The 14,343-nt window shown below is 39.9% G+C and overlaps 1 protein-coding gene across 10 annotated transcripts in view; it reads right to left on the bottom strand.

Annotated features, from left to right (window-relative positions):
• Positions 1–14,343, bottom strand: part of PTPRM (protein tyrosine phosphatase receptor type M) — an 840,314-nt gene that overhangs the window by 313,437 nt on the left and 512,534 nt on the right. The window lies entirely within an intron of this gene.

Here is a 14,343-nt window from a genome sequence, read left to right as displayed (position 1 = left end):
TCTGATGGAGATGTACATGGGATGAATGCTGTTTTCATAACTGCTAACACAACAACATTTTGCAACCCATGGGTCAAGGAGTCATTTTAACTTTCATGTCTTATTACACGCAGGATAGATTTTGTGATGCTATAGCTGCCATATATAATTATTCCTCTAATGGGTCTGGTCAAAGTCAATGGAAAAGAGTCACTATTCTAGATGCCATTAAGAACATTTGTGATTCATGGGAGGAAGTCAAAGTATTAATATTAACAGGAGCTTGGAAGTTGATTCTAACCCTCAAGGGTGACTTTGAGTGGTTCAACACTTCAATGGAGGAAGTCACCACAGATGTGGTGGAAAGAACAACTAGAATTAGAAGTGGAGCCTGAGGACGTGACTGAATTGCTGCAATCTCATGATCACACTTGAATGGATAAGAAGTTGCTTCCTATGGGTAAGCAAAGAAAGTGGTTTCTTGAGATGAAATCTACTTGTGATGAAGACGCTGTGACCACTGTTGAAATGACAACAAATGATTTAGAATATTATATTAACATGGTTGATAATGCACCGACAAGGTTTGAGAGGATTGACTCCAATTTTGAAAGAAGTTCTACTATGGGTAAAATGCTATCCAACAGCATCCCACGCTATAGAGAAATCTTTTGTGAAAAGCAAAGTCAACTGATGTGGCAAATTTCATTGTCTTATTTCAGGAAATTGCCACAGTCACCCAAACCTTCAGCAACTACCACCCTGATTAGTCAGCAACCGTCCACACTGAGGAAAGACCCTCCACCAGCAAAAAGATTATGCCTCATTGAAGGCTCAGATGATCATCTGTACTTTTAGCAATAATATATTTTTTAATTAAGGTAGATATATTTTTAAAGACATAATGCTATTGCTCACTTAACAGACTACAGTATAATATAAACATAACTTTTCTATGCACTAGGAAACAAAAAATGTGTGTGACTTGCTTTATTATGATATTCACTTTATTGCAGTGATCTGGAACTGAGCCTGCAATAACTCCAAGATATGCCTGTACTAGAAAAGACAATAAAGAAAGGATATTAATTTGCAGAATAGTCCACGTCTGCAAAGGGAGGTGTAACCATCTTGGTTCTGAAGAGTCAGGAGGAAAGATGTCTTCTGATCAAGCAAAGTGGGGGACAAGAGAATGAGCACAGCTCCCAGGAGGAGGCAAGGTCCTGACAGCTCATGTGCCCTGTGGCTCTGAGCACAAGATTAAGTGTTACACAGAAAGCTCATGGCTTTGGGGTTAGAGTAGACAAGTCTGTTAACCTCCCTGAACCTCAGTTCTTTCAACTGTAAAGGGGAAATGCTGGCATCTAGCGAGGAAGCCTGCTCTGCATCATGAAAAATTACTTCATTTGGGACCAAGCATGGGCTTGGCACATCACAGCTCCTCGATCCAAGAAACAATGATTATTCATTTTCTATTGCTGTAATTTTTATTCCTCTATCACAAGCTGCTCAGAAGAACATAACTGAGGCTCAGGAATACAATACTAGGATCCAGAAAATTTCCTAAGACATGGGCAGAATAAAAGAGGCTGCCATTTTATCTATAAGTTGTTTCTATCACTATAGAAATCAACAATAAGAAAAGGTTTCCTGTACTGAACAGATAACATCTTGTGTTTGATGCTGTCCTGACTGCTTTGCTTACAGGTCACTAATTCTCCCAGCTGTCCTTTGAGGTAGATATTATTATTACCTTTGAGGTGGACATTAAATCTTGGCAAATAAGAATTTAAACCCAGAAGCATCAAGCTCCATGCTGTGGTTGCATTTTTTATGGTTCTTAACAACACTGCACTTTTACTCCCTGGAATGAGCTGTTACCTATAAACAGTCCTACCAATAAGGCCTCTTATTGTTGGGATGTTTTGATGGAACAAGAGATCTAAAACACTGATGATTTTCCCAAATGAATGCACAATATTAATACCAAACACACATTTCTTACAACTTCCATAAAAGTATTATCAAATATCGGTGACTGTTAAAACATAGTTCCTATGTAGGTGATAACCACAGCATATTGGCATAAAAGGTAAAAGGCAGTAATGATAGAAAATTTTAAGTATATTACTAAAAGCGGAGTATAATGGGCATAAAGACTGAATAGCAATCTAGTCACCATTTTTTTAAGGAAATCATGGTATTAAGCTTTATTCTCTTTGAGCAATTCGGTTTGCAAATAATTTTCACTGATCATAATCCTTCTGACCAGGCTGTGAGACAGGCAAGCAGCATATTTGATGTGAATTTTACAAATGAAGAAACAGACTTAGACAATTTACAGGGTGACATAGTTTGGATATTTGTCCTGGCCCAATCTCATACTGAATGTAATTCCCAGTTGGGAAGTGGAGGTGGGGCCTGGTGAGAGATGTTTGGATCATGGGAGCAGATCCTTCATGAGTGGCTTGGGCCATCTCCTTGGGGTAAGTGATATCTTACTCTAAGTTCGCACGAGATCTGGTCTCTTAAAAACGTGTGGCATCTGGCTGAGAGTGGCGGCTCACACCTGTAATCTCAGCACTTTGGGATGCCAAGGTGGATAGATCACTTGAGGTCAGGAGTTCACAACCAGCTTGGCCAACATGGCAAAACGCCATCTCTACTAAAAATACAAAATTAGCCAGGCATGGTGGTAGGCGCCTATAATCCCGGATACTCAGAAGGCTGAGGCAGAAGAAGAATTGCTTGAACCGGGGAGGCAGAGGTTGCAGTGAGCCGAGATCACGCTATTGCCCTCCAGCCTGGGTGACAGAGTGAGACTCTGTCTACACACACACACACACACACACACGTGTGTGTGTGGCATCTCCCTCCTCACTCTCTGTCTTGCTCCTGCTTTCACCATGTGACATGCCTTCTTCCTCTTTGTCTTCCGCCATGGTTGTAAGGGGAAGATTAGAGGCTGCTGAGGCCTCCACAGCAGCCAAGCAGACGCTAGCACCATGCTTCCTGTAAAGCCTGCAGAATGCTGAGCCAATTAAACCTCTTTTCTTTATAAATTACCCAGTCTCGGGTATCTTTATAGCAATGCAAGAAGAGTCTCATACACAGGGTGACTTCAGGTCACACAATTAGTAAATGACCCAGGCGAGATTCAAACCCGTCTTCCTGTGTCTGTGCCAAGTGTTCTCTTAATTTGTGATACTACCTTTAAAAAGTATTAAGTTGTATGAATTGTTTACATCAGAGAGATTAGATGTCACTTACTCTACCAAATGAAACTTCAGTCATTTGGTGAGAACTGGGAGGTGGAACCCCTGAGCACAGCCTGCTCCAATCAAAATCCTTTGTGTTTGGCAAAAGACAGTTTTGACGCATCCATCCACAGTAATCTGTTAACTTTCCAGCCAGAAGCCACATTGGCCCATTTATTTCCCCAATGTCCCAGCCCCAGTGAGTGATCTAATATGCAAACCCAGTCATATTTTTTGCCTCAGTAAAAATTCTTCTACAGTTTAAAAAAATGAGAAACAAATAATTAAAACAAAACAAATAAACAAATACTCATGGAAGCATGTGCCTGGCACAGAACCAGGATTGGAAATACAGAGGTAAAATCACAGAGGACAGGCCTGGCCCTGAAGGATCTGGTAGGTGGCCAGGAGAAGCGGTCACCAGTCAGTGCAGTTAATCTAGGGCTCAGCTCTCTGGGAGAGCTGCAGGACACAGATGGGCAGGGGGCCAGGGTGGGCTCTCCAAGGAGGTGACATCTGGGCCATAGCTGGGAGGGGAGTGGAAATAAGTGAGAGAAAGAGAGAGAGAGAGAGAAAGAGACTGTGGAGAGACTGTGTGTGTGTGTGTGCAGGCAGGACAGAGGGAAGAAAAAAGAGAGAAGATTCCATGAAAGAAACATCAGCTGCAAAATAAACCCACAAAATGGCATGGAACCACCCAGGATATTCTCAGGCATATATTTACAGGTGGAATAGAGGCTGCCCCAGGAAGTGAGTAGAAGCCAGAGGCTTCCCCATTAGAGGAAGTCTGGATTTATGCTGAGGGCAATAGGGAGACACTGATGGGTTATTAAGCTGGGAGGAAAGACCCTGCAGCCACAGGGTGGAACGGGGATTGGAGATCTGAGAAAGACAAATATGAACTAAGACAGTGATTGTGGGGGATGGAAGGTAAAGTGAAAAGGAGGGGAGGGGGTGTCATTACTGTCCCCAAGAGGTGAGAAGACAAGTTTTTGCAGGAGTCAGTATAAGCCTGCAAATTGGAGTGACCTTCCTGATTGGGTCTGAATTTATAGCAATGGCTTATTTGAAGCAATCTTTCTCAATTACTCTTCTTATTTTTTAAAAAAAGATTGCTTCAAAGGTAAAGGCAGGGTGTTCTTTTATAGTTCTGCATTCTATGAAAGGTTCATGATATTTAACTTTTATTTAGGGATGAAAATATAATTTAAAACTCCACTTGTTCCTGATATGTCCCACTAGTTAAACGAAGGTCTAGGGTCTTCTTATCTGTAATAAATGTTTCAGGTGATAATTACTCCTGCTGGCAAGAAAAAGATGAGGTTCATTCAATAAACATTTATTGCACTCTTAATTAGGTTACAGGTATCGCATGATATTCAAAAACTAAATTATTAAAATCATTTTGTGATCAAATGATTTCGCATTTCTGATTACATTTTTATATGTTTTACATAACGTTTAGCCTAGAGAAATGCACACTCTCAACATTAAATATGGTCATGAGTCACTTAATGATGGGGATATATTCTAAGAAGTGCCTCATTAGGCCATTCCATCTTTGTGCAAACATCATAGGGTGCACTTATAAAACCCTAGATGGTACAGCCTACTACACCCCTAGGCTGTATGGTAGAGCCTATTGCTCCTACGCTACAGAGCTATATGGATGTGACTCTACTGAATACTCTAGGCAACTGTAAAACGTGGGAAATATCTGTAAACCTAAAGTAAATGTAGAAAAGGTGCAATGAAAGACAGTATTATAATCTTTCAGGACCACTGCTGTACACGCAGTCTGTTGAATGAAATGTCCTTATGCTGTGCACAATTGCACGTAAATCTAATTAATGCTCCTGAGTGATGGTCAAACCTTGTGTGTTTTTAATTTTATTGACTAGGATGACCACTGTTTAGGTCTCTTTAACTTCTCGTATCTTAGGCTTTTCTACTGATTGCTCTCCTACTTGGTGAACCTATCTAACTACCTCCTCCTCAGGTTTCAGTTTAAGTAACACATTCTCAGTAAGACATTCCTGATTCTCCTGTTGAGATTTCATTCTTCTGTCATATACTCTTAGAGTACCCTGTACTTTTCTAGACAGCTTTTATCACAACCCTAGCACAATGACTTGAAGATAATAAGTGTTCAGTAGATATTTGGTGAATGAACGAAGAATAACTGAACAGTAGCCAAGTGTCAATCCTAACATTTCCTACAACACTTTTCAATGCTATGAAGGGCCAGGATTTTAACCAGGTACTAATAACTGGACAGAGCTCTTACTACTTCTCATTGAGTGGAAAATACGTTGATACAGGACAGGAAAACACTTAGCAGGTAGAAGTAGAGATGAGATAGAACTGGGCCATACATACATGTCAAAAGGGACATGATTATATGGGAAAAAACACCAAAACCACTCCCTAATCTTTCTGCTATCTGATTGAAGAGCTGAATATTAATTTAATTAAGTTGCAACGAAATACAGGTAAGCCTCACAAGTGTAATATAATATACTTAACAAACAATAGTTATTGAGGAAATAGAAGGCATATCAGCACTTCTGTGTACCCTGGTGTTCTTATAATAAATAGTTACAATGTGTATACTTATAAGTGCTGATTGATAAAATGCTCTGCTGAAGAGAATGATGTAAAACATAATTCCTTCTGTATCTGTGCCCTCATCCCTCTCCCCACCACCAAAATAGGATGAAGCAGAAATGTAACATGAGGAATGTGGTCAGGGCCTCTGAGTTGGTCCTCAGTTCTAAAAGTCTAGTGCTCTAAGAAGCATACTGGCTTAGTGGTCACACATGACTTTATCAACCTCTTAGAATTTGTAACCTTTCCTCACATTTCACATATGTGAAAGTGAGGCATCTATAGTCAAATGAGTTAATCTTTCTCAAAATTTCCAAGATCCTCTCCAGGAAAGGTTATCAGCCTTAGCTTGGAACACCTCTAGAAGTTCATCCCTTAAACTCCCTAAATCAATAACTGATTAAGAAGACCCAAGAGTTCCCGAGAACAAATGGCAGAGCAGCTTTACAATTCGTAAAGTAATATATTGTTCAGTGCAGCCATTTGCAATCTTTTAGTGCTCTGAGTTTGTAATTGAAACTATTTCTAATTTATTCCACTATTAACATTTAATGATGGTCTATCTAGGTGAGGGAAAAGAAAAAGCATGTAACTTTCTGTACGGTCAATGGAAAATGAAGTAGACTTTAATGTCTCCCTTCTTCCTGCCGAATGGCTTCTGTGCAGCTGGTCAATAAGAGGGGAACACATAACACAACCCAGCCCTCGCCTCCAGGAATGTACAAGGTGTGGCCTCCACTGTGAAGGACATTGGAGAGTTTTCATGGAGTCTGTAGGTGCAACTCAAATATTTGCCTTTTCAGAGACAGCCATGGATTCTTTTGGGGATAGCAAAGCAGTATAAAAAACTTAGGTTTTCCCCAGCCATAGCCAAGAATGAGCCACAATCACCCACTAAGTGTGCTGCTGGCATGCCTTCTGAAGCCGAGAGAAGCATTTCACACTAGCTTTTAGTAACCAGAGGTGCCACCCACACATCCATTGAGTAGGCATCATGGTCATACCCCAACACGTACAGTCATGGTCACAAAATTGATGCACACAGGCTCACAGCAAAGGGGTTAGGGTGCAATATAAGGAAGGTAGGAGAAGCAACAAAAGAAAGATCCAGAAGTTCTTCCAAACAAGAGATACTAAGAACAATTTTTTACTGCTTATGAAAATTGGGGTTTAAAAATATTTATATAATTAGTGATTTCCAGTGAATTATTGGAAAGTCATTGCTAGCTAGTTTTTCAATTTCAAGTGTTCTAGTATTCACTTTAACAATACCCCAGACAGTATTTTTAACATCAATATATTCTCTTTTTTTCCTTCTAAAAAGGACTAAGTGTAGGGTGCAGCCCCACAGGGTCGGTGGGTCTCTCCCCATGTGTGGCGACGAGAGAGTGTAGAAATAAAGACACAAGACAAAGAGATAAAAGAAAAGGCAGCTGGGCCCGGGGGACCACTACCACCAATGTGCGGAGACTGGTAGTGGCCCTGAATGTCTGGCTGCGCTGTTATTTATTGGATACAAAGCAAAAGGGGCAGGGTAAAGAATGTGAGTCATCTCCAATGATAGGTAAGGTCACATGGGTCACGTGTCCACTGGACAGGGGGCCCTTCCCTGCCTGGCAGCCGAGGCAGAGAGGGAGAGGAGACAGAGAGAAAGACAGCTTACGCCATTATTTCTACATATCAGAGACTATTAGTACTTTCACTAATTTACTACTGCTATCTAGAAGGCACAGCCAGGTGTACAGGATGGAATATGAAGGCGGACTAAGAGTGTGACCACTGAAGCACAGCATCGCAGAGAGACGGTTAGGCCTCCAGATAACTGTGGGCAAGCCTGACTGATGTCAGGCCCTCCACAAGAGGTGGAGGAGCAGAGTCTTCTCTATACTCCCCTGGGGAAAAGGAGACTCTTTTTCCCGGTCTGCTAAGTAGCGGGTGTTGTTCCTTGACACTTTTCGCTACCGCTAGACCATGGTCCGTCTGGCAATGGGCGTCTTCCCAGATGCTGGCGTCACCGCTAGACCAAGGAGCCCTCTGGTGGCCCTGTCTGGGCATAACAGAAGGCTCGCACTCTTGTCTTCTGGTCACACCTCACTATGTCCCCTCAGCTCCTATCTCTATATGGCCTGGTTTTCCCTAGGTTATGATTATAGAGCGGGGATTATTATAATATTGGGACAAAGAGTAATAATTACTACCAACTAATGATTAATGATATTCATATATAATCATATCTAAGATCTATATCCAGTATAACTATTCTCGTTTTATATTTTATTATACTGGAACAGCTTGTGTCCTCGGCCTCTTGCCTCAGTGCCTGGGTGGCTTGCTGCCCACAACTAAGTGTTTTTGATTTCTCTAAATCCTATTTCTAATGAAAATCAGCATCTGGCGTTTATGAAACCCCCTTCATCCATGCCCTCAGGGTTAGCTCTATCTTAACTGGGCCCAGCACATCCTCCAGCCTTTATGCCGCTCCTATTAGTTTGTTCTGAGGCCCCACGCCCTCTAACCCGTCCTCCGTTGCTGCTGCAGCTCTTCCTTACATTTTTTTCCCTGACCTGAATCCCTTGAATGGCTATTCATTGGTATGGAGTACAAGGTCATCTAATTTATCCTCTATCTCCCTTGCTTCTTCTCCCATCCCACCCCTCTCTGATTATGACACACTTCTCATTCTCAGATCAGGCCAAACTCAGTCCTCCCTGTCTTCATGGAGCCAACCTGTTGCTCTCATTTTTTATTCCTTGCCACATATCTAACCTCCCCGGCAACATACTCCACATCACATAGATGCTCTGAACAACAGCTGTCTGTCAAGATTCAGCTACTTGGCCCCAGGGTTACCTCCTCTCTGAAGTCTTAGCTGGCTCTTCCCTGTACTGACCACTCCCTGGTCAGGCCACTTGTTCCCATAGTCATCCCTACTTACTACAGGACACTAGATTCCATGTTGCTCTCTTTCCCATCTACATTGCCAGCCCCTGGAGGAGAGAGCCCATAGCAGCCTCCTCCATATCCCCAATGCTTAGCACCACCTTGTGCTGGGAACCTCATGAGTATTAACAAATGCAATCCTAGCACAGCTGTAAGATATAAGGGGTATTATCCTTGCTGTGGAAAGACAGGCAAGCCCAGGCACAGAGATGTTAAGATGGAATTTTTAACAGTGGCATAACTACACGTGGAGAGAGCCTGGATTTGAAACTATGTTTATCTAATTCCAAAATGTGTCCTTTCCCTATGTCATGCACTCATTTTAAAAATTAGGCCCATAATTTATGTGATATATAAAGTGAGTGATTATTTCAATATTAGAAGTTTCCTCCTTAACATTTGCCAAAGGAAGAATGAAAAATTCTGTGTAAAAGGCTATGTGCGACACTTGACATGATCTTGTATTTTAGGGGCAATAATCGTATTAATTATTGATGGATTCAGTAGTTTCTAATTAATTTAGAGTAAGCATTATTTAGATCTGGAAACCATATATTGATTCATTTTATTTTTATTTTGTTTTAAAATTTTAAAATTTAATTATAATTGAGATAGGGTCTCGATTTGTTGCCCAGGCAAGTCTTGCACTCCTAGGCTCAAGCAATCCTCCAACCTCGGCCTCCCAAAGTGCTGGGATTACAGGTATGAACCACCATGTCTAGCCCCTATATTGATTTATAATAGGCTATAATAGGTTAAAATAAAGCCACTTTAAAATTTATATTACAAAACATTTATATCTTTTGTTTTTTTTTGAGACAGGGTCTGGCTCAGCTGCCCAAGTTGGAGTGCATAATCACAGCTCACTGCTGCCTTGACCTCCTGAGCTCAAGCAATCCTCCCACCTTGGCCTCCCCAAGTGTTAGAATTACAGTCATGGGCCACTGCGCCTGGCCAGGATATTTATATCTTAAGGTAAACTTTGCATTGCAAGGTTTTACACTGTAAGTTTTTTGTTTCTCAAAATAATATTGTCATTCCAGCAGGAAAATACTATAAAGGGATAAATTTTTTGAATAAATAATAGAATTTAGCTGGCTCCTCTAAGCCAGGATCAAACTCCTGAACAAACCTATTCTGATTAAAAGAACAAATTCTTGAATCTGGGGAGTGAATTCTAACATAATTATAAGGACTGAATTATTATAAAATGGCATGTAAATCACAAATATCTTTTTTTAAATAAAGTGGAAGGAGATTCATATACTTAAAGGGTGACTAGAACATTAGACTTTGTTGAATTACATAAGTAATACATCTCACTGGTTCTTCATACCCATGCCATATTGTGAAATTTACTATGTTGCCAAGTGTTTATTTCCTTTTAGAGTGGTTATAAACAGAAGACCGTTTTGTTTGCTTTATGGCTAGGTTTATTCAGTTAAGCTGATAATAACCACAATCACATAATGATTCAGGGATCAATAGGGAAACACATCCATTTTTTTTTCTGAGTTATTATATAGATTTGGGGTCAGGGGAGTTTGCTAATTATTTATAAGATCAATTCCTGAAAACTTGCAAATGCACAAATAAACAGGTAGCTCCATGCAATCAAATTTAAGATTCATCAGGGAAATCCGAATTTATATGAATTCTATTTATGATTCTGTTGATAGAGGAAATAATTATATTTTTCATGTAAAATTAGATTTTTCATGATATCAGATTTGAATAAAATGAGACAAAGGAAATGCTGGCGGACCAGGGCTGGTCTTATGAATAGAAACGTGTAATGCGAACTACTGCTAAGGCAAGAGTAAGCACTTACATAGTGTTGAGTATGTGCAAAGCATGGTTTGAAGTGTTAAATAATATCACCTCATTTAGTCTTCACAAGAACCCCGTGAGGTTGGCATGCTCAAAGGCTCCTTGCGTGGAGAAGAGAATGGGATGTCTAGAAGTTAGTGTTAATGGACTGAACATCTCTTTCCTTGGATTTACAGACAGTGAGATAAACAAATGGGTTGCTGCTGCTTGAGAAAAAAAAAAACATGCTTTATGCTTCATAATCTTGAACTACTAAACCATAACCATTTGTATGCCAACAACCATAATTTCTGAGAAACGTTTTAAAACAAAAATGCATGATTATCTCCTGTCTTTCTTAAAAAAAATTTTTTTGGTAGAGGGTCTCTCTATGTTGGGCCTTTCTATGTTGTCCAGGCTGATCTTGAACTCCTGTGTTCAAGCAATCCTCCAGCCTCAGCCTCCTGAGTACAGTCACACACAACCATGCCTAGGTTGGGACTACAGGCACATAACCATGCTCAGCTATGTTTTTTGTTTGTTTTTGTTTTTTAGTTTTCTTTTTTGTAGAGACAGGGTCTTGCTACATTGCCCAGGCTGGTCTCAAACTCCTGGCCTCAAGCGATCCTCCCACCTTTGCCTCCCAAAGTGCTGGGACAGACTTTCATTAACAATAATAATCTCTCTCTGGCTTCAGTTCCACATTTGAGGTGCCCTGCTTTCCAAATTGAACACTGCTGTGCTTTTAGGAAGGGTCATGTCAGTATTGGTGAATATGCTCCTTGAATTTGCCGGGGCACTGTGCATCCTGTCTCTAATACCTACTCTGGAGGCTGAGGCAGGGGGATCGCTTCAGCCTCAGAAGGTCAAGACTGCAGTGAGCTACAATTGCACCACTGTACTCTAGCCTGGGCAACAGAGTGAAAACCTGTCTCAAAAAAAGAATAAATAAACAAATGAAAGAAAATTACACTTTTCCGTATCTTATTAATGAAAAAACTTTGAATCCATGAACAGACATTAAAATTCTCTCCTACGTGCTAGTTTACTGGCTGGAATGATGGAATTGTGTTCTTCTTGGCCATTAGGATTTAAATAATTTTATGTGACAGAGCTGATGTGTCGATCAATAAAAAGACAACAGTCATTTACATTGAGAGTTTAGTGCAATTTCAAGAATCTACATGAACCAAGCTGAGTGTTTGTAGGGAAATCAATACATGACCACCTTACTTAGTGAAGTGCGTAAACGAAATTCGACTGAATTTTCAACATCAATGAATATGGGTTAAAGAAAAAAATCAAACCAATTGAAAAAAATGGGTTTTGGAAATCACACAATGACAGTATTTTTGAACACACGATACTGTGCAAAATCCAGGAAAGCAAACAGATGTTCGCTTCCATTTCCCTCCTCCTTCTAGTATTTATCTTATCATTTGGGAAAAGCTTTCTTGTACTGCAGTTTGATTACATGTGCATTTTGCAGATTTCCAGATATGTTCAAATGTTTTAATTTAAATTATGGCTTTATATTTAGGTCCATATGATTCCGTAATCAGAGTTCTTATTTGTCTAAACATTACATGAAATTGAGAATTTTAACATGCCCTATTTAGTTAGAGGGTACTATACACATTTTTTCCCCAACCTAGTCTTTCTCGCTATATTGGTCTTCCATCTATTCTACAGATAATCAGTCCAATTAAGTTGTCCTATATAATGAATCCCTTGAAGACAACATTCACTTTTCTGAAAAAAAAAAAAAAAAAAATCTTTTTAACAGGTGAGGTTGAAATAATTTCCTCTCTCAAATTTGTGCCAACACAATTTACCCATTTAAGATAGGCATCCTTCCAATAAAGATGATGTCTACAGCAGGTTTCCCCATAATGCATACTGAATGATGTCCCTTAAGGATTGATCATGATTCTAAGATTACATATTTGAATAATGAACATGGATATATTTATTAATTTCAAGATGCTAACAGGGGAAGAAGGTATTAGAGACTGGATGCAAAGTGTCCCTGGCAAATTCAAGGAGCATATTCACCAATACTGACATGACTCTTCTTAAAAGCACAGCAGTGTTGAACTTGGAAACTAGGATGTTATGACAACTATAAAAGAGGGTGAGGCAACACAAAGTGATGAAATGATGTAAGGTCTGCAGTGAAAGTTATGTATTTTGGACTCTGACAAGCATTTGGATCTGTATTTTTATAGATGTAAGAATAGGAAGCCTGAGGAGACCAAGAACTATTAGTAAGGTCCCAAAGTCTCTGAAAAACAACTAGACCTGTGTAAAAGTAAGCAACAACAAAATAATGTCTTAGTGAGGCATATACTAGAAATAGGAACAGTAGTTTGGAGTGTGCCTGGCACCTTGTAAAGACTAGGGAAGAGGACTAGGGAAGGGGTGCAGGTATATTGCCCAAAGAGCAATTATTTTAAAATTTAGTCTTGGCCAGGCATGGTGGCTCACGCCTGTAATCCCAGCACTTTGGGAGGCCAAGAAGGGCAGATCACCTGGGGTCAGGAGTTCAAGACCAGCCTGGTCAACATGATGAAACCCTGTATCTACTAAAAATACAAAAATTAGCTGGGCGCGGTAGCACGTCTGTAATCCCAGCTACTTGGGAGGCTGAGACAGAAGAAATCACTTGAACCTGGGAGGCAGAGGCTGCAGTGAGCTGAGATAAGGCCACTGCATTCCAGCCTGGGCAACTAGAGTGAGACTCCATCTCAAAAACAAACAAACCAACAAAACTTGGTCTTGGAAAGATCTATACAAAGATGTGAACGAAAATCCAACTGAAACAGTTTGAAAGTAAGATACAAGTATAGAAAATGTACAAAAGGTATCTATATAAGAACAAGTACCATGGGAAAACTGGCTGTTTTTGAAAAATGATTAAGCTTTCAGCTTCCTTCAGTTTGGAGACATTGAAGCTGAGTGAACTCTTAACTATTCACATGATCATGATGCTTTGCAGTAAAATATTGAGTGCTGTCCCAATGACCCTTTATTGCTGAGTCTGAGCAACTGTTAAGTGGGTCAGAAACAAATGACACTCCCAAGGCCATGGTCAGAGCATACATTTTCATTTAATAAATTTCAGCTTTTAAAGTCAAAAAAGACTGACCCATGGCCATGGGTACACTTGAGTCTTGGATAGCATCTAATGCATGCCTTGGGTCCATTGGATTAGTGCAACCTTTCAGTGCCACCCACAGGAATCAACCCAGAGGGCCTGGGCAGTGTCAAGCACATCACTCGAAATGTAGCAGTAACACTATCTCCAATTTGGAATAGAGCTTTTATATATTTCATAGTATTCTCACAAACTGCATCTATGAACAGCAAGCATAAAACCTTATATGAGCTACTGTGTTGCATTATTCTACAGTATAAACTAAAAATTGTTTTAAACATTTTGGAGATTTTTCAAATAAAAATTTCTGTGACTCTTCCCTAATCTGACTTCACTAAAAACTAATACTATTCTGGTTTTACTTATGACTTTATGAACCAAAACCTCCATATATATTTTACTGAATAGAAAGAAATCTATCTGATTGCCTTATGATACTGCAGTGAAAACATGATCAAATATAGCTAGGTGTCAAAAGATTAATGAAATCAAATTCTACAAAAGGAACATGAAAATAAACCCTATAATGCCTTAATTGTCAATGTAAATGTTTCTTCCAAGTACTGTATTCAAAGTAATAGATGACTCTGAAGG

The sequence above is a fragment of the Hylobates moloch genome, unplaced genomic scaffold, assembly GCF_009828535.3.
Source record: "Hylobates moloch isolate HMO894 unplaced genomic scaffold, HMol_V3 SCAFFOLD_5, whole genome shotgun sequence".
Taxonomy (NCBI): Eukaryota; Metazoa; Chordata; class Mammalia; order Primates; family Hylobatidae; genus Hylobates; species Hylobates moloch.
This window is presented reverse-complemented; position numbering and strand designations above follow the sequence as displayed.